At 43.6% G+C, this 24679-nt stretch overlaps 1 protein-coding gene across 10 annotated transcripts in view; it reads right to left on the reverse strand.

Moving 5' to 3' along the window:
• The window catches only part of NAV1 (neuron navigator 1), a 243441-nt gene that overhangs the window by 37633 nt on the left and 181129 nt on the right, over positions 1-24679 (reverse strand). The window lies entirely within an intron of this gene.

A 24679-nucleotide genomic window follows, 5' to 3' on the forward strand; every position in this document is an offset into this window, starting at 1 on the left:
AACATGGAGAAACAATAATGGCACCAAAACGATAAATAAATAAGGGCAGGGCTTAGAGCCCGGGAGGGCTATTGCATCTGTTGTCTGGCACAAATAATTTCTCTTTGCTCTGTCGAAACTGGCTTTTGCTATCTCCTTTCTGTTTCTCTTTAAATGTTTCTCACATAGATCTCAGGTGGGGAAAAGAGGTCTAGGTCTAACCACACTAGAAACGCAGCAATGCAGCGAAGTTAATATCTGTTTATGATCCAATCTACTTATAAATCCAAACAACCATCACCAACAGGCAACTGATATAAAAGAGAAATGTTGTCTTCTACATTTACACCATTTACTTTACATGGTATACAAGTTTTCATTCTGGGGAGGTTATTAGAGGAATAATAACACCTTATTTACCATTTTCATCTACCCTCGGAACAAAAGAGGAAATAAGTCAGAATAAACATATGAGAGATTAAGTCAAATATAAACAAGATGATGAAAATGACTCTTGTCAAGGGATATTTCTAAAGTACTGCAACAGGTTATAGCAGTAAATGAAAGATTTTTCTCAGCAGGATATTCATTTTCTCATTTACTGATCGCCTCATATCCTTTAATCCTCCCTTCCCTCCAAATCTCAAACTTCTCATTTCCTGTTTCCCTGAAAAGTATCAGGTTTTTTTTTTTTCTGTCACCTTATCAAAAGCTTCAATATGGCCACAACTCCTTTTTCTTCACTTCCCTCCTCAAGAAGTCCCACTGACCATGTGACCACTTGCCTCTTAAACCTATCTTCTTCTCCTTTACATTCTCCTACTTTTGCTATGGTTTAGAGCTAATGTCATTCTCACTCAAACCACTGTGAAAGCCTCCTTACTGACCCAATTGTCTCTAAATTCTCCTTCCTTCCAGACACACTGAATAGAATCAGAAGCCTAATCACCCAAAAGCGTAGCACTTACCAAACCTTCATTAGCTCCTTGTTGCTGATTTAATAAAATTAAAATTCTACGGCCCACTGTTCAAGATTATCCATGAGACATCAATAACAGAGTATAGCGTTTAAGAGCACAGATGTTGTAGCCAGGGTACCTGAATTCAAATCCTAGAAGCTCTGCCTAGGGTTAAATTAAATTTCAATTTGGCAAACATCCATTGACGTCCTGGTATTTATAAGATAGCTTCAGTTGCATGGGAATTTAAAATGAGTGACTATCAGAATGAGCTCAACAACCCAAGGGTGGAGGAAGATGTATACATGAAATGAATACCATATCTGAAGTGCAGACAAACATACATAAGAGGATTCAGAGAAAGGAGTGATTTAATTTTCCAACAAAATCCAAAAATATGACTTTGCCATGTTAGAACACAGATAAACATAATGCTCATCTCCTTTTCCCTAATCTCATCCTGCTCCTAATTCTAATGTCTTCTAGGATTCCTACTAGGTGACCAGTTGTGTCACCTGATTTCTTTTCCGAAGTACAGGCCTGCATGGAGAGCCAGTCTTACCATCATTGAGCCAATGATCTGTGCCCTGCTGAAGATTCTGGAGTCCTGACGTGATTCCAGGGACTTGAGAACAATGTACATAAACCCTACCCACCTCCCATGGGTTTCTCCCTAGCTCTGCATTTTGAAATCTCACCTTCCTTCAACACCCAGATCAAACACCAAGTTTTCTATGAGGCTTTCCAGGATGTTCCTTGTCAGAAGAAATCTCGTTCTCTTTTATGTTCGCTAGACTGTATTTCCCCTAGGGATAGGATTGAGTGTCATTCACCTTTGTATGCCTCATACAATATCCTGTACATAGTGGGCTTGTACACACTTGCAGACTTGAAATTCCTGGCTTCTGAGAAGGTAGGAATGCATAAACTCAGGGAAGGGGTTATGATTTTGGAACTGCTTCTTACATATTCTCCAAGAATGGTTAGTAGCTTGTTTCCAAGTAATCCTTATTTCAGGGGCAATTTATGAACTTTTTTTTTTAGAACTTCCAGTTCTCTGCTTAAATTCTCCATCTATTCATGAATAGAATCCACCTTTTCTACTAGATCCTTAAAAATATTTACAGAAAGCATTTTACAGTGTTGTCTATTAATTCCGACATCTGGGCCACCTATAGGTCTGCTTCTATTGACTATTTTTTCTGCCAGTTATATTTTCCTGCTTCTTTATGAATCTTGTAACTTTTTATTATATGTCAAATGTTGTATGTGAACAAAGAATGGCAATACATATGCCTAGAAAAGGGCACGTCCCTTCCTCTGTCAGGCTGCTAGGATTGTGAGCTGAGTCGGTTTAATCTGTAGCAGCGCTAGGTCTGGGCTTTGTTGTCTCTTTGGTTAAAGTCAGTTCACCACTGGTTTCAAATGTTGCGAGGATAGGGTCAAGACTATCTCAGTAGGGCTTAGGATCTGACCATACTGAGACTCCAGATATCTCTGTCTATGCTGTATCGCCCAGCCCGGCTTTTTGAGCTGCTGCGGAGTGCTCTTTACTCTTGATGGGCCGCTTCTATGCGCTCCGTGAAAGGCCATTGTGCTTTAAATGGGCCTTCATCCATCCTCCTGCCTTGCTCTCAGATTTCTGTGTAGTATGTTACTGCTGGGTACTCCATGAATGCTCTCTGTAACTGAGTAGGGACGGGGTGTCTTTCTCATCTTTCTACCCTGCCCTCAGTTGTTAACTTGCTGTCACTGTGTGTACTAAGCAATGTCCTCATGGGAAAGAATTAGGGGTGGGTGGGTACATATTTGCTCTGTGATTTAGTTTCCTTATAGCCAGCCAGCCTGTAGCCTTCAAAAGTTTTGTATGAAGCTGAGCTACTTTGTCCTTCTCTTCACCTAGAGGTCTACTCCTCCTGCTGTTGTGCCTCTAGAATGAAAGCAGCTGTGCATTTCTTTCTTTCCTAGGAAGAGCTCGTTCCTTTCTGGAATTTAGTTTAATGTAGAATACTTTGTATTCTTAGATATTACAATTTTTGTTTACTAAGCTATATTTGTTATTTATCTAGCTTATTCTTGTTGTTTGGGTGGGACTGACTGTTATCATGAGACTATACCACTCCTTTCAATAAATCAGCCTGTTGAGTGCTAATCCATTAAACCCTCCATCTAGAGCTGTAAGAATGGCAACAGATTCCTTTTTGTTCCCTTGCCCACTTCCTAGCACTGATACCACAGTCTTAGGGACACCCTGGGGCACCCCATCTCCTCTGGAGATGAAAAGAAGGACTGTGAGGGGGCCAGTTCAACTGAACACTGCTCTGTTTGTGTCAGTGCAGACACATGGCAATGCACAGGGCAGGGAACACTCCTCCCCTCTGGGAAAAGCACCAACACTAACGTAGGTCTTGGCTAGGACTGGCCACCCCTCCCAGGCTTCTCTCACACAGTCTGCTCCCCATATTTTAGGTCCAGCCATTCCACAGAACTTGAATAACCAAGGGAGCCCGCAGGCAGCCAGAGGGCCAAGGGTGTGGGCTAGCTAGTGGGAAGGGTGGACTAGCTTGTGACTACACAGGAAAACATCCTTACTGCTTCTCCAGCGCAGCTCTTCTAGTCCTTAAAAGTCAGACGTGAATACTGAATCGTTTCTCCATTTATCCAGAATATATATGCCTGGTGAGTCGGTAACCAAATTTCTCTGATTATTTACCACTTAATGGATAAGAGCTCTGGACACAGAACCTTACTTTTTCCTCTGAAGGCAGAGAAATAGTTGCAATAGGCTGGTTATAAGAAATGGAATTTAGGGGTGATTATCTTTACTCCCAAGCAGAGTTTTTGGAATTGGAAGCCAATATTATATCCCAAGGAGATGCCTAGGACTCTCGGCTTTCCCAACTAGGAAAAGAAGAGCTATGCTTACCATCTAAACTGGAAATAGGCTCTAAGTCAGCAGGAAGCTGTTTGACCAGTGTACCCAGCTTCTGTGAGGTAAATCCCCAAACTACTCACAGAAAGAAGCCAGAGTTAGACTTAGGAGGCTTTTCAGTCCCTATCGCTGTACCAACAAGGGTGATTGGATTCTATGAAACAGACAAACATCAAATGGGGTGGAGGGGGAAAGGTCACAAATAGCCACAATTCTTGATATTGTCTCACTTGCTGGGGTTGATGGACACCGGCCTTGGTCAGGCACTTAAATAGGAAACAGTACCTGATGGTAAGACCAAGTGTAGATTAGATTTGAGGTCTGGTGGCAATCTTACAGCCAAGATGGGTGGGGGGTTAGCAAATGTGATAACCCTGGACCTAGGTTCCCTAAGAGCTACAATGACTATGGATCAAAACAAAAGGAATATTTTGAGAATATAAGTACTTTAGACAATGCTCTCATTGGATGGCTGTGCAGCCAAGGGTACTGCATGACATCTGTTCCTGAAAGTCAAATTACTCTTGGTACTTCAAGGGGACACGGAAAAGAGTAGATAAAGTTTGGTCTAGGATCAGTCCAAGATAGAATTAAATACATAAAGAGACTCAAAATTGATCTGTCCTCCTGGGGAGGCTAACTTTAGGGCTGGCACGGGACCAGGTTGACCTCAAAGCGTATATACTTCTATGGACCAGAATACATTCCTGATATTGCTCTAGTCTTAAAATTGTCCATAACTTCCTTGGAGCAAAACCAGCAACTAGCTTAGAGTTTAGATACAGATTTCCTGACTTCCACCCCCAAGAATATTCTTACCTTCTTGGATGAGATGCAATAGGTTAAACCGTATGAAATTGTCGATTTTGTAGGTAAAAAATGGTTACACATGGGTATTTGTATATGGTTCAATGTCAAATATGGTTATGTTCGTGTCTGGCCTATGCTTTAGCCCTTGTTTGCTAGAGAAGTGTGGTAGTGGATTCTATACTCTTAATAGAAGGAAAACTCAATAGGAAGAAACAGAGTCAAATGACAGAAATGACAACTTGTCCCAACCTTGTCTGGTGCATTTGAGCAAGGAATCATGTTTTGAACTCAAGTCAAAGTTCCAAAGATATCCCATTCTTCATGTGTCTTTTATACTTTCTTCAGGACCATTCCTGGAGGTGAGCCACTCAGCTTTATATAGCCAGCTCAGGCTGCCCTAAAGGTCACTCAGACAGCCATGGAGATGTGGGCTCCTAATGAGAGAATTAGTGATGTTCCATCGCTGGTCCCTGAAGCAAGTGGACTCACTTGCTCTCCTTTGTTAACAAGGTGGTAATCTCCTAGATCTGTGTAATATGGTAGTCACTAGCCATATGTGGCTACTAAGTACTTGAAATGTGGCTAGTCTAAATTGAGATGCATGGTAAGACCACCAAGATTTAATACCAGATTCCAAATACTTAGTATGAAAAAAAATCGTATCTTACTATAACTTTATATGGCATACTGAAATAATATTTTAGATATATTGGGTTAAATAAAATGTTATTGTAATTAATTACACCTGTTTTACTTTTTAAACTGTGTCTACTAGAAAATTTTAAATTACATATGTGACTTACATCATATTTCTATCGGAAAGCGCTGTTCTAAACAGGAAACTTTTGGTCAATGAAATGTCAGCTTTGAAGAGCTGGAGTTCATTAGTTGCTGCAGCGATCACAGTTGGTCCGTGACCTGGGAAAGCTATGGTGTGCAGTTAAACTTCAGCTTATCCTTCCCAAGATAGCACCAAATGTGGTAGAATTGTTGGATGCGTGCATCGAATTATCAGCCACAGACCTCAGAAAGCATTCAAGAGATTAAAGAGGATAAGTGATTAAAAAAAAAAAAAAAGATAATGAAAGAGTCAGAATGAAGTTGGGCAACGGTGTGATGTTCAGTTTTGCAAATGAATCAAGGCCATGTAGAAAAACCAACATTCTACTCAAGTACTGCCAAAGTTCTCAAAGTCAGTAAGCAACCTCTCCTGCTCCCCACCCCCATGTGGCCTCAGAGCACTCCAAGAGCAAGGGGGAGTGCAGTGTCTGCTTCATTACATGTCTGTGGTTTGGCAGAAACCACAGCAAGCTAGCCTGATCTGGCCAACAAAGCCAGGCAATGGGAGGAAAGGATGAACTGCACAGAGTGAGAGATTCAGAGGAAGAGGGGGTAGGGTGGAGAAGACGCCAATGTAAATTTTTTAAGCTAAGACTTTGCCAAGTCTTAATCAAGAGTAAAGATCACCTAGAAGAAGGGACCCTAAAGGACAAGGTAACCAGAGTCTGATACGATATTGGAGGAGACGTACAATTAGGAAAATTTCTTTGGCCTCCTTGATATTTTGGCAGTAAGCTCACACCAGGATCCCAGCACATAAGAAAACTAATGGTTTCAGTGACTTGTTGAAGACACTTCCTAAATTTCAGTTTGAATCACAGAACTATCTGGTTAATTTTGTTCGTCTCCCAAATGCTGAGGCTAATTTTGTGAATGGCTATGGGCTGGGGACCCAAAGTGTGAACTGAATTACTATAGATTTGCTTACATGCTATTACTGGCACCACTGAAAAATCAGAGAACATAGTCCAGGCAACTTTGAAGCCTATCGCTTTAGGGCGTCTGTGGCAACATCTAGGTGATGAATTTTTACTCAGATGCAACTGGGAAGTTTATAACAGTTAATACCACAAATTTTGAAGACATTTCTTAGGGATCTGAAGTAAAAGCCAAGGAAATTAGACCCCAGTGCCCTACTGTACCTTGACCATTCTGTAAAATTCAGAAATCACAGATTTCCCCTGTGGTCTTATTCTTTTAAGTCACTCGGCTCATAATTTCTACAGTGACCGCCAAAGTTCCCTGTGGCATCTAACGGGGGAACAGCGTAGATAAACACTGGGCCGCCATACCACCGACAATATGAAACATCACCCTAATGTACTCACTGAGCGAAGACTTGTGTTATTTCTGATGATGCCTTATATAACAGAAAAGTGACAAAACTTCTGCTTGTCCCCAGTTTTAGCTCATCTCAACTCTTGCTCAAGTTGGAGCCACGATCAGCAGGTCCACCTGAGCTCACTCTCCTTTTCTAGAAGGCCTGAGGTTTTTGAGTGGTGGTGATAGGGTCACAGGCCCAGTCCTAGGCAGAACCCCATTCAGTCCAAATAAAGACATATGTTTTTCTTTCATACCCTATGCCTGAATCTGCACAGGTGTCACCTAAAAGCAAGTATGCTTTTAGAGAGAGCTAGCCTGGTAGCATGGAGTCCTTCATTGGTCTGGAAAATTGGATGCCCTTGCAGTGGTGTACAAAATTCTGTGCATATGTGCACTTTTCTGGCCTTGGACCATACTTTCAGATTCTCAGGTGTCTATGGCCTAGGAAAAAAAGTTTCTTTAGATTATTGTCTTGCCTCAGAGCACCATGCTTCAAGCATTGCCTTCTTGATCCTGGCATTTAATCTTCGCTCCGAGGTTAAAAGAGTTTCTTAAGCCTAGACAGACCAAATTGTGTCCTCCCTACCTAATCTTTACACTGAAGCCATAATTCCCAATGGTTACATCTGGAGATAGGGCCTTTAGGGAGCTAATTGAGGTTAAATGAAGTCATTAGAGTGGAGACCTAATCTGATAGGGTTGGTATTCTTATAAGCAGAGGAAGAGACACCGGAGAGCTCTTTCTGTGCATGCGCACAGGGAAAGGTTACGCAGAGACACTGAGAGAAGGTCTACAAGCTTGAGAGAGGTCTCACCAGAAACCCAACCTGACGGCATCTCAACCTCGTGATGTTAGCCTTCAGAACTGTGAGAAAATAAGTTTCTGTTGCTTAAGTCTCCGAGCCTTTGGTATTTTGTTGAAGCAGCCTGGGCAGACTAATATTACAATTAAGTGATGAAAACTAGCTTATTCTTTATTGTTACACCAATACCCCCAGCAGGCTGCCTTGGACACTGACCACTTCCATGATCCAGACAAGTTTTCAATTCAGAGATTTACTCATTTAAGTTTTTGATCATAATACCACAGGCCATCACAGCTGAACTAAAATACCCAAATCCATCAGCTAGGCTCAGTGGAATCTATGGACTGAGAAAATCAAGGAGTCAAGCAAAGTGGAAGGAATTATTGCTTTGACTTGGCAGCAAAATAATCCTGGCGAAACTCCACCTTTTTATGATGCAAGCAGGTTCTGTGCGTGCTCCTCTAATGACACGACACACAATTATTCAGCCTCGCAAACAGCTTGTATAGCACTTTGTGGAACAAAATGGATGCAACAGGATTAGAGGTATCAATATGTTTTATTGGGATCTTAATGTGGGAAAGGGTAATTGCAGGGTGGCGGGCGAGAGACAGAAGTGAGAATCGAAGGGGAAGACATGAGAGACTGTTTCCGAGGTGTGGTTTAAAGCCCTGACATGTCAGCTGGCAGGGCCAGAGCAAAGCAAAAAAAAGAGCAGAAAGTTGAGCTGTTTAACGGGAGTCTCCTTAATTAGGACCAACTGTGGGTGAGGAATGCTGAGTCGGCCGGCCACAATTTGTTTGAGTTTTCTCTAGTTTCAGAGATCTCCCTTTTTGCCCGCCCCCCACCTCCGCCTTTCCCCTCTACTGTTTTTGCAGGGGTAGGAGTGAAAAAACAAGGTAACTTTCCTCTCTTTCTCGGATGTGTCCAAATGAGGAAATTTAAATCCCCCACCGAGTAAGAGGGGACACTCTCTCTCAAGAAAACGGGAAAATTCTCAGGCGTGCCGTCGAATTCACCTTCAAAGAATAAGCGGCAGCCCTTTGAGGGCAGGCTCTGGAATACTGGATATGCGCCTCTGTCTCCACTGCTCTTTATTACCGGAGGTGAAATCAGTTTGTCTTAGCCTCAGTTTTCCCAAGTATAAACAGGTAATTCAGCACCTACAGAGCAAAATGTTTGGAAAGTTGAACGTTGGGGAAAAGAATTTTGGTTCTGAACTTGGGCAAAAAATATATCTTGACAAAAACTAAAAAGTCACGAAATTAAAAGGAGCCTGGGTGACTCAGTCGATTAAGCATCAGACTTCGGCTCAGGTCATGATCTCAAGGTTTGTGAGTTTTGAGTCCACAATCAGGCTCTCTGCTGTCAGGGTGGAGCCTGCTTTGGATCTCTGTCCCCTGCTCTCTCTGCCCCTCCCCTGCTCCTCTCTCTCTCTTTCAAAAATAAACATCAAAAAAAATATTTTTAAAAATACGAAGATGAAACGAAATGAAGATGTCAATTGATAAAAGCAATCTTAATTTGAGTTTCTGTGTTTTTATCAAAGAAGAGTCGGAAGGAGGCTCTAAGAATAGTCACTAGGGTATTATTTCGAACAAACATTTCCTTTTCTTCCCCAAACTGTCACAGATGTTCCATCTTAGAGATTTTTGGAAAGGGATGAAAATGATATTTGATTTAAAATTTCATAAGATACTTCCCGTTTCCTTCCCACTTCTCACCATATTCTTCCCGGGGCCTTTTTTAGGAGGCTGTCACACAATTCCAAAATCCTTGGCTAACTGAAAGGAAATGATAACAACAAGCGTCTGCATTTCTCCATTTTCTTAGAGCAGTCAGGAGTTAAGAGACAACTGACAATCTTCTGAAATGTAGGAAAGGTTCAGGTTAAATGCCTAGAGCGGGGCTTGGCAAGTTTTTGTCTGTAAAGGACCAGACAGTAAATAATTTAGGCTTTGGGGGCCGTATGGTCTCTGTTGCAACTACTCAGCTCTGCCATTGTAGCACGGAAGCACTCATTGACTGTATGTAAACAAATGAATGCAGCTATGTTCCAAATAACTTTATTTATGGACAATGAAATTTGAATTTCACGTAATTTTCACGTGTCACAAAATATGACTCTTCTTTTGATTTTTCCCCCCAATCACCTGAAAACATGAGAACCATTCTTAGCTTTTTGGGCTGGGCAAAAACAGGCAGTGGAGCAGATACAGTCCAGAAGGCCCAAGTTTGCCGACCGCTGGGCTAGACCAAACTAAAAAGGAAAAGGAAAAGAAATAATAATTCCTCAATTGACAAGTCCTGGGCCACAAAGCAGTTTTGGACCAAGAAGGACCCCCACTTTTATTCCCTTTCAGTGCCTTTCTGATCTAACCTGTTCAGTTGACAGTCAAAACCAAATTTTTCAGCCAGCAATACCACTGGCTCGGTTTTGACTCAGGGTAAAAAAAATAGGGGGTGGGGGAGCGGAGGGGGAGTCGCTGGTGAGAGGCGGGGGAAAAGAAAAAGAAAACACACTCGTATTGTTTGCACCTCACCCCCAATCCTCCAGCAGAATCAGGCAGTACCACTAAGTAAGATGGGGTTCAAACATATTTGCAGCTTTTACAATGATTTATGCAGGACTCACTGGCAGAAGCAAAAGCCTTTTGTAGTTAGAGATACAAAACCTGCTACACAGACCTGTTGGAGGAAGTCCTATAATTTTTTTTTAATGCTTGTTTATTTTTGAGAAAGAGAGAGAGACAGAGCGCAAGCAGGGGAGGAGCAGAGAGAGAGGGAGATACAGAATCTGAAGCAGGCTCCAGGCTCCGAGCTGTCAGCACAGAGCCCGACGCAGGGCTCGAAACTGCAAGATCATGACCTGAGCCAAGTCGGATGCTTATCCAGCTGAGCCACACAGGCGCCCCCGGAGGAAGCCCTATAGAGTGCACATGTCCTGTGTACGATTCTGTTATGATTATGGCAACAGACAGTCAAGTCCTGCCACTCACCTTCCGATCTCAAATCACCCTGTTAGCTCACAGTGAGAATCAAAAGAGATGACAAAAGACAGGAATCAGGCCCTAAAGTCATACTACTAGGCTAAAGAATCTGTGCAACTCTGAGCAGTTTCTGGCAGCTCCAAAAGATTCAGGCCAGACTGCTGGTGTGAAATGCTGAGCTGGCAATAAACACCTCTAGCCTGTAAGCTACTCTCTTCGTGGAACGAGGCTTCACCACAAACCAAATGGACTGCCAGGTGTTCCCTTTGAACACATCACTGCCCCCCCCCCCGCCCTTTTTTTTACTTCTTTGTATCACATTCAATCTTCACACTCGATTCCCTGGCCTTCCATTATCACCTTTTTTTTTTTTCTTTGACTCTATTAAATAATAAGTCCACTCTCTAACCTCTTCTTTAGAGTTCCACAGAAACGGAGATCATCTTTTTTCAATTCACCGAGCCTCAGTTTAAAACCCTGACTCAAAATAGAGGGCTAAAGCGCCACCCAAACTTTCTGCCTGTAATTACCCTAATGCTGTCCACATTGAATCTACAAAAGAAAAACAAAACAAGGGACATTAAAAAGGAAAGCTAGCAAAAGAGAAACAAACACCAAATCCCAAATCCTAAAATCTAGATGTAGAGAGGAAAGTATTGGACCCTAATTCCTCATGTCTATCTGCCTGCATACTATCATGTTGACCTAGCATGCTGGTTAGAGACCCAAGTGTCTCTTTATTTACATCCAGGGGCGTGAGCACCTAGGAGGATATACTCAGGATAAATGCAAAGTATGTGACATTTAGTAATACACTTAAAGGGAACGGTCATCCAAATCCATGGATTCACCACGACTACTCTTGTTTTCCATTTCAAAAGTAATACTAAGAAACCAATCCGTAGCAGAATGCAACCACTCCTCTCCTCCGTACCCTCTTGAGATCCCCAGGGGGAAATTCAGTGAACAACCTTGGATGAAGAGGGTTACTCTACCACAAGTCAAATGCAGGGTCACACAAGTCGTTGTCCCTTCACTAAATATAAAGGAAAATAAACACTCAGGGCTGGTTGAAGAGTGACACATAAGATAAAAGATGAAGCTGTGTCCCAAGTTATAGAAACTTTTTAAGGAAAATGTTTAAGGCTTATTTATTTTTGAGAGATAGAGAGAGCATGAATGGGGGAGGGGCAGAGAGAGGGGGAGACCCAGAATCTGAAGCAGGCTCCAGGCTCTGAGCTGTCAGCGCAGACCCCGACATGCGGCTGGAACTCACGGACTGTGAGATCATGACCTGAGCCGAAGCTGGATGCTCAACCAACTGAGCCACGCAGGCACCCCAATTATAGAAACTTTTAGTACAGCCTAGTTAGATCACTTTCAAGTTTCAACCTCAGTGACTTTGACTAGATTTCTTCATTCCCATAACTTTTGCAACTCCTCTTTATGTCCTGTCCTCATTTAAAGTCCAAACTAAAAGTATTAATCATATATGATGGCACTGGCCATGGGGGTAGGAGGAAAGGGTGGTAACAGTTTTCTCCTTTCACCTTCCCACAAAGACTTAGAACTTGAGATCTTAAAGGACTTCGTGGGTTGCCAGGGAGGCTTATCAATTTGTTACAGGGGGAGCTTGTCCGGTCCTTCAACCGGCACCTTGATATCATCGTTTCAAGAGAAATAGTCGTGAGAAGGTGGGACAATTTAAGGGCACTCCATAATCGACCATTTCTTAATCTGTACGGACTCAGCACTAAAGATTTCCCCTGGAGCCAGGCAATCCATATAAACGTCTGAGCCTGCTTTGTGAAAAACTGTTCATTTAGTCAGCAGGTAGACTGGGATCGGACTCAACATCAGCTACTCCTTATGCCCATCCCCCCCAAACATAACCAACATAAGCTCTACGTTGCTGGAGAAACGTGTAGCAATGTCCTGTACTTAAACAGAGAAAAGTCTGCAGTTTTACTAAAGACTCACGGCTCTCTGGAAGACAACCTTACCTAATTTAGGAACCTGAGGGGACAACCAAATGATACGAACAAACACTCAAGAGTCTTTGCATCATACCTTCCAACTTCAGAAATGCTGAAGCCCAGGGCTTGGTCTCCTTCAGTCTGCGGAGTGAACACGGCTCTCTAACTCATTTGTTGTTACCTGTCTATAAGCTTGCATCAAATCACAGCAGTGCCTCCACTTTTCTAGTACTGAATGCAGTGTCAATCCAAGAGGTGTTTTTTAAAAGGCATCTTCAATACGCTGCCTTTTATACTGATCCTTTTATCGAAAGGGCATGTATTTTACATTACTGTCTAGTGGAGATGCCAGATTTTGTGTTGATCCATGCAAACACTCTAATCTTAGTTTTCTTGGCGAACATCACCAACCATTATTAAGACAACAGTCACCGTGTGCCCAGTATTGAACTATGTATATACCGAACACTTTGCTGGCATTGAGTCTTCATATTAACCCTGAGTTAGATACCACTTCCGTTCTACCTCTATGAGAGCTGAAACTTAAGACAGGGGAAGTTATGCGCGCAAGGTCCTACAGCAAGTTAAGAACCAGAGCCAGTTTGGCATCAGGATCTAACTCTAAAGACCCTGTTTTTTAACCACTACATATACTATAAACAGTCCCTCCACGAGAGACAGAACGGAAGTTAGGGGTAGTCAATAGCAAAACTAAATTAGGCATTTACTCAGATCACTAGGGAACCATTTGGTATTACCTCTGCAGTGGATTATTTGGCAGCTTTCCAAATGGCGTTCCACTGGAGGGCAGTGATCACTTATGCATCTCCTGGGGCTCTTTGCACAAAAAGGTGGTCTCAAGGTCAAATTTAATTTGTGTCTGCTCCATCACTTTTACATCCTATCTCAACAGTTACTGAAGGCTGAGACTGACAATGGTGAAAAAGAAATGGGTTCGTTCCTAGACCTTCAAAGACTGCAAACCAAAACCCAATTTGCCCGGGATGACTCACTCCTGGCCAACTAAAGGGAGGGCTTTAGCAAAAAGAAGCGTGTAGGATAGTCTAACTTGACAGAGACCTTTCATATTTGCTCCAACCGATTCTTACAGACCACAAAGGCAAACTGTAGCATGAGCACCACCAAATAAAATCTGGACGGCACGAGCACACAGTAGAATCGGGAAAAAGCAATTGTTGAGGTGGCAGAAGCATAGGAGGAAGAGTAGCTAATAACTGATTTAACCATCCGGTGGGTAGGTTGGTCTTCTTGGACAACCCTATTTGGCCCTCCTTCCCCCCTAGAAAAACCCATCCAGGACTCTACCTGGCCTTTGAATATCAAGTTCATTCTTCTGCATGTTGCTTTGCAAAGGAAGTCTTTTTAACCCACGCGTAAGAGTCTAAACACCATTCCCTCACAGTGAGGAGAGGGGGAAAATGCTGGACGAACCCCCCCCCAAGTAGGACCGCTATATGCGGTCTTTTAGATTCAACAGAGCGCCTGTGGCCCTAGGGAAAGGGGAGCGCAGGGGCCGCCCTACACATGGCGCGGCCCTGGGCCTTCCACATGGGCCACGGAATTGGCTGCGTCACCCCTAGAACTCCTCACTACACGCTCGCATCACGGCTAGGCGGGCCAAGTGATACTCGTGGTGCCTCCTTTTCAGACAGCTGTCTTACATTTTAGGCATGGGGCAGTCTTTAGAGTCTAAGTCCTCAGTGCGACGGCCCCTCACAGCTTTGGCTTGGGAATCTACAGCAATTTAGCGGCTCCTGCGGGCTTCCGCCTCACCACAGGAAGTCCCGCCCACCGGCTTCCTCTCCTCTCTATCAACACCTGGCAACTGCCAATGGCTCTTCTTGGCGCTGCGGTCTGTGCCGCTTGCGCGTCTGTTTTCCTTCAGGTGCTCATCTTAGATGGTGATCTGAAGTCCAGAGGCGTTATTTAGGGAGCGGCCATGTGTGGGAAGACTGGTGTGTGCTAAAAAACTGACAGCAACGGAATAGGGCCCAGGCCAGACTTGAGTATGAGGGCACTTTAGAGACGGCTTCCTCATGCAGAAGAGCTTGGTCACCCAATCTTGGAGAAACCACAGTCCTGCAAGCGCTAGACATCTCCAAATGCAAGAGGAAATGTTCCTCACTCATGCCTCGCTGGATGAAAATGAATTCAGAATTGTTTCCTAGGCTAATGGCAGGTGTCCTGGGTCAGCTGATTTTAGAGAATGTCATTTGATTACAGCATTGAAGACGGAGTATATGCTGTGAGCCACAGTGTTGTGTAGCCTCTATTCCAAGACACAGGATCAAATATAGAAACTGAAAGAAACCTCTTCCCCCATTAGAGATCTTGAAAGACTCTAGAGATCTAGAAAGACTCTTCCCCCATTAGAGATCTTGAGGAGGAGTTGCCTTTTCAGATATTCAATGGAGTGTATGGCACAAAAGTCAAGGCCCAAGGGCAGGTTGTTGAACGGGGAGATAATGGGAATTGCTTTTGTTGCTGATGACATCCTGGTGAGAGAACCAGCAGCATTGCATTGGTCAGTGTAACAGTAGAGCTTTTATGGAAAGCTCACTTTAACATCCTCTTATACCACACCTACCACTATTATTGTAACTACGGAAGGAAACTTTTGGGGGCCAAGAAAGAATCATTAACTGATCAATCACAAAGCTAGCCTGAGTAGAAAAGAAAAAAAGAAAGGAATTGTCCCGTAAGTTCCATGCCTTTTTTAAAAAAAAAAATCCCTAGAGAAGGATTAAGTATATAAAAAAACATACCGGATGCGTTGGAAGACAAACCTATTAGTCTGAAAAAAGAATTTTTCTTCAGGATGAAAATGCAGAGAATTTCTACATATTCAGTCAGGTGAATGCAAACTACTGGCTGAAAAGCTAAGCAGCAGGAGGTGGGGGTTCTGAGGCATCATGAATGAGAATGTTTTGCAGAGTCAGCCTGTTTGGCAACCGCCCAGGACATCATCAGCCAAGGAGGTCAAATGTTCAGTTAGCAAAGGTAGAGGTCCTTGAGATCCTTCTTGGGCCCTGCGTGGACGTCTTGAAGAGAGAGATGAAACAATTCGAAGAGCTGATAAAATGGTTTTGTTTCAGAATAAACAAGAAAGTAGGAAGTGTTTGAAGAACTAGGCTTTTTAAGTGCCTGGAAATACGACTGTAGTGCTTTAATCGAGATAAACTCGATGAAAACACATGAAAACGGGAGATTTAAATACTTTCATGTAGGCTCTGCATTGTACTCATATTTGTGCACTTTCCCCTTCATTTCCAGTCTGTTCCTTGGAACATCTTAACTCTCAGAGGCAACGTTTAGCTCCTACCACGGCTACTCTTTCCTGGTGAATCCGTTCTGCTTACCCTCTATAATTAAAAACAAACAAACAAAACAAAACAAACAAAAAACCCCAAAGTTCCCTTCTAGGAGACTCTTCCCCATTTCAGGCATCAGGAGTGAGCCCCCTTTGAGGAATTCAGCTTCCAGGTACTTCTCCCACATATAGGAACTCAAATGCCTTTATGTAAAAGATTTAATTATTTTTTAGGTTTTTTTTTTAATGTTTATTTATTTTTGAGACAGAGGGAGACAGAGCGCGAGTGTGGGAGGGGCAGAGAGAGAGGGAGACACAGAATCTGAAACAGGCTCCAGGCTCTGAGCTGTCAGCACAGAGCCCGATGCGGGGCTCGAACCCATGAACCGTGAGGTCATGACCTGAGCCGAAGTCAGACGCTTAACCGACTGAGCCACCCAAGTGCCCCTAAAAGGTTTAATTTTTACTTTACTGGGGCAAGAGGTTTTTTTTTTTCTCTGTGTGTATGTCAATTCTTTCTAGTATTGCTGCAGACAACTGAAGTATGTTGTGTGCAAAATGTTAACTGGACAATACTTAGGCAGGGTATTAAGTTACGGTTGTCTTTGCTTTGAATTCTTATCACTGCTGTCTAAAGGCACTAGTTTCTCTAAAATTTTTCTTAAAGTATCTGAAGTTATGCCTCTGTTCCTGACTGCATTGTATTTACATTATACCTGAAGCTATATTTTCTTTAACATTTTGGTAAAATTACACTGTGTGAAATGTTAGTCATATGGATTGTATTGCTAATTTTATCTTGAGAGCCAATTATACATGTTGAATAAAATGAATTCTTTCCCCAGTTAAAAAACGGGTTAAGTTCATGATACTGTGGTTTATAATAAGAATTATATATATTTGGTTCTTGTCCCGGTTTCTGGCACAGAGCTCCTGAAATCCTGGGAACTTCCTAAGTGATGACAGTGATACCAGGTGTCTTTAGTTAGGTCAATGTGGTGACTTTTGGACCCCACCTAAGGATGGGGAGTGGTTGCCTGGGGAACCAATCACGCGATTAGAAGGTTGGAACTTTCAGTCCCTCTAAGGTTGAATTCATTGGCAAAGGCCAATGATTTAATTAGCCACGCCTACAGAATGAAGCCTCCGTAAAGACCAAAAAGGACAGCGTTTGGAGAGCTTCTGGGGTTGATGAACATGTGGAGCAGCTGAGACAGCCACTCAGGGGACCCAGAAGCTCCACACCTCTTCCCACACACCTTGCCCTATGTGTCTCTTCCATCTGGCTGTTCCTGAGTTGTATCCTTTTATAATAAGCTGGTACTCAAGTAAGGAAATGTTCTCCCGAATTCTGTGACCTACTTTAGCACATTAATCCAACCCAGGGAGGGGATGGGGGAACCTCTGATCTACAGCCGGGCGGTCAGAAGCCCAGGTGACAGTCTGGACTTGCAACTGGCGTCTGAAGCGGGTGGGAACAATCTTGTAGAAGTGAGCCCTTAACCTGGGGGATCTGATGCTCTCTCCAGGCAGACAGTGTCAGAATTCAGATGAATTGTGGGATGCCCAGCTGGTGTCAGAGAATCATGCATCCAAATCAGAGATCAATATAACAGGACAAAATAAAATTGTGTCCTGTGGTACAAGTAACGCAAAAATTCTAGCATCGATGACAGCGTTGAAAAAATAAAAGCAGAGCCGGCAGGAGAGGGTTACCTCTGGTTTGATCCTGGTGCCTCCTCACTCATGAGCCGCGTGGGGAGAACCCGCATTTGTAGGCTACCATCTGTCCTTTCAAACTGCCCACACTCACCGTCTTCACGTTACCTCACATGTACTCCTCCACCCACTGGAACTTGGACTTCCTCCTCACCACTTCACTAAAATCTCTCTGGCCAGGATGACCAAGGCTCTGTATATTGCTAAATCCACTTAGGATTTTTTAGTCGTATTTCTCCAGCCTGTCAGTTGCATCTGTCAGTGTCCGTCGGTCCTTGAAATTCTTCCCTTTGCCTCAGTGACAGAATTCTCTTCCTGTGCTCCCCCCCTTCCAGACTCCCTCTTCCTCTGCCAACTCCTTAAATTTTGGTCTTTCATTGTATGTGGCCCTTGACTTAACTGGTATTCTCACTCTACCCATTTTCCTTGGAGTTCTCTCCCTGGCATATAGGACAGCAAAGCATCTTCTTCTACAGGGTAAGAGAGGTTGGATGGAGGGGTCTGGCACAGAGTAGATTCTCAATAAAAACATGCTGAAGGAATGAAGCATGGGATATTAAAATGCCTTTAGGGATATGGTGGAGAATCCTACCAGGGTCTGTGGTGGGAAAGAAGGCCATATGGAAAAACAACTGTTACTAAATGTCTTCTTCAAAGCAATTTTATTCTACTGGGGGTTCCCAGGTCCTAATCTTCCTTCACATTCCCCCTCCTTGGACTTTCATTTGCCATCAAACTGGCAATGTACCTAGATTTGGCAAAGAGTATAATAGCTTCAGCTTGGGTTCCTATAGTTGGGAAGGTTACACCAGGATCTTCTTTGTTCCATCTTTAGTTTAAAAACAATCACCCTGTAAAATTACTCATTAGAGACCAACACTTTACATAGCCCCCAATATGTTTCTGGAAAACAACGCCTCTTCAGAGTTTGCCCAGAACAGCTTAAAAACACAAGACAGAAGCAGAATCTGCTATGAAGTTGTTTATGTGTGAAAATTGCGTGACCTCTCATAATGAAAGCCATCTTGAGAACCCGAAGCCTTGTCATTTCTGTGGAAAACACTTATCCTGACCAATGCAAAATACACAGCATCTGAGTTGAGCACTATCATTTTGAAGGAATAATCGGAGAAGCACTGTAAAACATTACCCCGATCTCTTTAATAAAGGCATTTGAAAGATACATTCTTACACCAATGTTAACCACTCTCCGATCCCAGACAGTAGTCAGATATGAGGTCACCAAGTTTTCCGGTCATACACTGGATGGTAGAATTTAATAAAAAAAAGAGGTTTTCTCCAATTACCCAAATATGGGCTGAAATTTAAATATAGCACAATTGCTTCTGCTTTTTCCACTTACAAAATATGCTATGTAGCGTCTACAGGGGCTAATCAATTCTCCTCGGATGGACTGCAATAGTTATGCCACAGTGGTGCCCAAACTGACAACCTAAAAAGTATTTACAGTATCTTTTCCCCCAAAATAGCCACTTCTTAGATAAGTGAATGCTCTTCACTTGGGAAGACACGTATAGGCCGACCAAGAGAATTTTTTTGGCTTAGGGGGATGCGGGTTTCCAATCCATTCTCCGATCCCAAACGGATCTGAGATACTATACAAGGTAACCCTTCATCTGAGCTGCCTCCCCGCCCCGCCCGAACAACCCATACATTCTTTCCTAATGTAAAGATTTCCAACAACAGCATAAAACTAGCTGTTAATAATAGGTCCCAACATGTAAATTACAGCGGTCTCCAAAAATAAAGCTTCATGGGGGAAAAATTTGCAAGTTACCACTGTGAGGTAGATGCAGTGAAAGAACAGTTTCCTCACACCACGGAAATCTGGATGTCCTCGCTCAACTGGCAGACAAGTATTCCGAAGGCAGTCCTTGGGAGCGATTTTTTTGTGTGTAAACCAAACCATGGCTTTTCCCTACCTCGCCTCTCTGTCTCCTGCTCCTCAACCAACCTTACAATTAAACACCCAAGGCTTGTTCCTAAGTCTCAGTCTTTCCTTATGTTTCTAGAGAGCAGTAAGAGGGCAGGGCGCAGGGGGCAATGCTGTAATCTGTCACCTTCTCAGCACTTTTTCTAAGGTAAGGACCGGGACCACGTGTTACTTGTGAAGTTTTCTTTCTTACCAACTAGCCCATAAATGCCTATAGCCCCGAGACCCTTAGAATGAGAGCACTTGATAAGGATTCCAAAAGCAGTGCTCCCAAGAGGCCCCCTAGGTTCATGCATTCTGAATAGCTTCCTCCCCCCAACCCCCTAAGATTCTCCACTCTTCTTTGATCAGTCCCACCAAGGAACACTGGGCAGGTCTGTCCAAAGAAATCCTAGCATTAAAAAAGTCCATTGAATGGAAAGTTTACTTGTCTCTTTAATCTAGGTCTTAAGAAAGGTTGAGTTGTCACTCCCACCATGGGGGGGGGGGCGGGGGGGGGACCACTGATCTGGCCTGTTGGGCATTGTCATTTTTACAGCCCTCTTGCCTTCATCTTTATCTCAAAATTAACCGCTTTCTTATCTTAAGTCATTTAGTTCATGGCCTGCTTACTCTTGGTGAAATATCTTTGTGGAGGGCTCTGAAGGTTTTTCACTTCAGAGAACAGGACAGCTGAATACCACATTGTGCGTGGGGGTCAAAGGTCAGCATCACAGAGAAAACCCAGCTAATGCATTGTGAAAGACCTTCATTTTTATGGGTGAGTCTTCCATGCATGTGAAAGTAAGCACATCTCTCACCTATCACAAAGCCTTGAACAAAAGGAATGAAAAGAAAAAGGAATCTTAATTCTTAACCAGTAAGTGGATGAAGTAAAGATCTTATTCCAGAGAAACAAAACGATATGCAGGTGTTCAGGCAAGGTAAAAAGCCACTCATTATATGCCCCAGGCATGACATTCTGCCCGCTTAAGGATGAAGGATGAATGGGGGGAAAAATAACAGGGAACTGAAAAGATTTAAACTTCTCAACCCCTCACCTGCAAATGTCAGATATACCAAACGTTTCTGTGAGGCAGACGTCCGACCCCGTTTTCACAGAATCAGGTGTTGAAGTATCTGGAGTGCTTTGCAAACGTAAATACCTGGCCGTTTTCGTAACTGGTTATTGCTTTCAACACCCCGTGAGATCGGATCGCCACATTTCTGCAGCAAATCCTCACCGACGCACTTTCCATTGAGACAACATTCCATTCCCTCCAAACCGCCTGTGTGCGGCTCAACTGCCGGTGCCCTTCATTCTCCTTCCAAGAAGGGGAAACTGAGGCTGGGAATTTTGCCCTGGGCGGTGGAACAAATCAGTGGCAAAGTCAGTATTAGATTTCTGGGTGCTTCATCTCTTTCCTTCGGTACCAAAAATGTACTCCAATGCTGGCTGTATATAAAGCACATACTTAGCCCGGGAACCCTTTTCCCAGCCTCTCTGACTTGTCCTTCACTTATGCTTTCCTCCGACTGCCTCCTGCCTCATCACCTCCCCAGGTCGAGAGGGAGAACAGTTTTTGTTATCTAAAGATACATATCTTAGGAAAAAATAACAATTTGGGGAACACAGGAAATGACTGGCTAGGAAACTGCTTTTGGTATTAACATGCTTTTCTTGGGCAACTGAATTGAAATCTCTGTTCTGAGGCTTTATGATCAGTCTGGGGCTTTGGCGTAATCCTTAAAGAAGTCAAAAGAAGGAAAATTGAAATTAAAAGAAGAGAAAGTTAATCAAAATCAAACTGGTTTTGTTTCTGGGAGAGGTGCCTTCAGGCAACAGACAGGAACAAAAACATCCTGTTCTTTCTTCCATTTTGTTCGGATGCTGGGTGGACCCAGAGACACTTCTCAGCTTAGAAGAGGGGTCCCTGCAGCTCCCTGGCACAGACCCCTGCTATCCAAAAGGGGTCTGTGCCAGGAAGACCCTCTGCCTTTCTCACATCTGGAAGAAGGAAGCCCTAATGGGGCTGGAAGGGAGGCAGAAGCTCAGGGTCCACTTGCCCTGCCCGCCGCCCCCCCCCCCCCAAAAAACTGTGACGGTTTCCTCTCCGCCATATCCTCCCCCATTACTATGTATGTGCAAATCATCTGGGCAGATGGGTGTTTTTCTACATACAAAGGCTTCCAGAGAAGGCCCTTCCACACCTTCCTTAGGGCGCTCATTATGTGTCAAATCCTTGCAGCAGTTAAGTCCTTGTTACAGAAAATTACAGACAGGCGCCCGTGAACCTACGCGGTTCAAAGTACGAGAACCAGCCGGGTTTTCCCCGACACACTTCTGCTCTTCCACCTCCACTCTGCACACCTATACCACAATGCACTGTTGTCTCCACTGTCAGTTTCTTTCAGCGGAGCAAGATCGTCATGACCCAGAGCAACCTGAGAGCACAATCCTTCTAGAGTTTTATAAACGCCCCCCAGGACCTTCTAAGTCCTACACCTATCTCAATGACGGTTTTCCTGACAATTTGCCTTTTCAAGCTCCCCAAAGCCTCCAAGAATGCAGTTTTCATAGAAATGATTTTCTTTTTACACTCACATTTCATCCCCTTATGTAATCATCAAATGATACAATTTCAACTGGCATGAAGACACTTGGGAACAAACAGCTCTTGGTAAGTGTTGAGCTAGACTGGTGGGAGCACGTGGGTACAGACACAGCAAAGGGCAGAATTAGTGTTCAGTGTGCGGAGGGCATAAAAAGCAAGTCCGGGGGGAGGGCTCTGCTCTATCTGATGCCTGGAAGCACAGCAGGAAGACAAGGGTGAAATTCATAAGGCTGAAGACATTAGCGTAGCTCCACCTCTGACCTTTCCTCCTCCTCAATATATTCCTCCTTGCTTCCCCTCTGGGTTTCTTTGCTAAACGTGAGACCAACAGTGGGGCTAAGCAAAGTGAAACTGACAGAAATAAAACTTCAGGTTATTTCTGATTCCTTGGGCTCAAATCACTCAACCAGCATTATTTTACTTGGATGGCATTATTTTACTGGTAGAATCATTCTGGTTTAGACAGCGTCACAGTTCAACTTTATAAAAGAGACAAGGAGTGGCTAAGAGGCTTGCCACAGCAGACCGTTATGTGAAAACCAGAACCAGACCCAGGAGTTTTGACTTCTTTGGGGGTCTCCTACAGATGGCAGTGCCTCCCTGGCACGGCAAGATTTTTTTTTTTCCAAGGGCTTTGGACTTGCTGGGGATCAAAGCTGCTTCCACAATGAACAGCTCTGTGCAAATTTCCAGAATTAGTTTCTCAGATAGCAGGAAGGCTCCTGAACCAGGCTGTGCAGGAGTAGGCAATGACTTCCTCCCTCCTGCAGGAGGCATGGTTAGTTTTTCAGACCTAGGACCTGACTGGTCTTTTACCCCCTGAGGTTCAGAGGCCGGGGTGGAGGCTGGTGGAATTTCCCTGCTGAAGGAACTGAAGTGTAGCAGCCCAGATTCCATCTCCCTTCCTAAACACGCCGTATATGCTAATCCTCTGGGACCACAGCTTTGCCAGGATTTCCATATGGAGACTCCAGAAGAAAAACAAACACTTAAAAGATAACGGCAAATATGAGATTCATCTATGGGAGATGAAAGCAATTTCTAGAAACCACAGGAGAAAACTGGTGTTATTACATATACCTCCCCCTTCACATTTAATTTACGAGTCTGGGGGAGAAGGACCCTGTTAATGGGACAAAGACAAGAGAGGGAAATTAATAAATTAACATACTGCTCATTACACTTCAAAAGTAATTCTAAAATGCATGATAAGCATGGAGATTAGTGGTCTCTATGGATTTTCCTCATTCAGAGAGCCACCTTTTCAGGAAAAGGTGATTTGTAAGTCGTTCCCACCCCACCCCCCCCCAGATCAGCTCAATGCTAGCCTAAAAGGTATCTGCAAAGTTATCAAACATGAATCCCATATATTAGAGGGCCACTCATGTGAGACTGCTGTGGGGAGCTCCGAGTTCTGGAAGAGTCCTCCGAAAACAAGCACTTAGTAGCAACAGGTACGGAAATCTGAGTTGCAAGTCCAGGACCTGGAAATTACAAGGATGTTCACCTAGAATTTATGAGGGCCAAGCTTAAATGGGGAGAAACAGTATAAATTATGGGAACCGAATACATATTTAACAGGAAGAAATAGGAAGAAATGGCACACATGTTCAGAACACGGAAACACATCACAATGTAAACAAGGATTTCATTAGAGAACTCTTTCCAGACAGGAGGCGTCCATCTCCAGGGTCTGATTAACCAAAGAAGTGCTGCTTTCCAACTGTGTATCAGAGAGAATTAAGAACAAGGTCTAGGATGTGTGCCACGGAACATTGCTGTTATCTTAGCCACTGTGTCTAGGGGGTCAAATTCCAGAAATCCTGACACCCAAGAATAATTCCCAAGTATTTGTTTTCCCTGAGGGCCTTTGGGCCATAATTCCACTCACTGGCAGAAATACTACTTCTGTTTAAAGCTGTTAAAAACCTATTTTTAAAATCACACAGTTGGCAGATCACCAGGATCAAAACCTGGTAATCTAGTATAGTCTTATAGAAGAATTGAAAATAATCCATGGGAAAATGTGCCAAGCCTGAAAAACAACACTTTCATGCATGTGTGTGCGCGCGCGCGCGCACACACACACACACACACACTCGCTCTCACAGGAGCATGTGTGCACGCACCAGACAACTCCCAGAAGAATGAGGAGGGCCTAGCAGGACATTAAAGATGACGGACTGGGATGTGTCTTATGTTCCAGTTTTCCTATCTATTACCCAATGATCTTCCTGTTCCATAAATTCTCTTCAAGACACATCTTGGGTCCAGGGCCCTCCCTCCCTCTTCTTCCATACCTGAAAACCTTCCTCCTTCCTGAATACACTCTCCAAATTTCCTTGCAGTCTACATTTGAACTTTTCATGACTGCCACACTCACTGTCCTCTTGATGCAATGCCCGTAGACCTGGTTTTCAGTCTTTCTTTACATTTTTGACTTGCTTGCTCCCTATTTCCAGCTAC

Source organism: Acinonyx jubatus, chromosome E4, assembly GCF_027475565.1.
Source record: "Acinonyx jubatus isolate Ajub_Pintada_27869175 chromosome E4, VMU_Ajub_asm_v1.0, whole genome shotgun sequence".
Classification (NCBI taxonomy): domain Eukaryota; kingdom Metazoa; phylum Chordata; class Mammalia; order Carnivora; family Felidae; genus Acinonyx; species Acinonyx jubatus.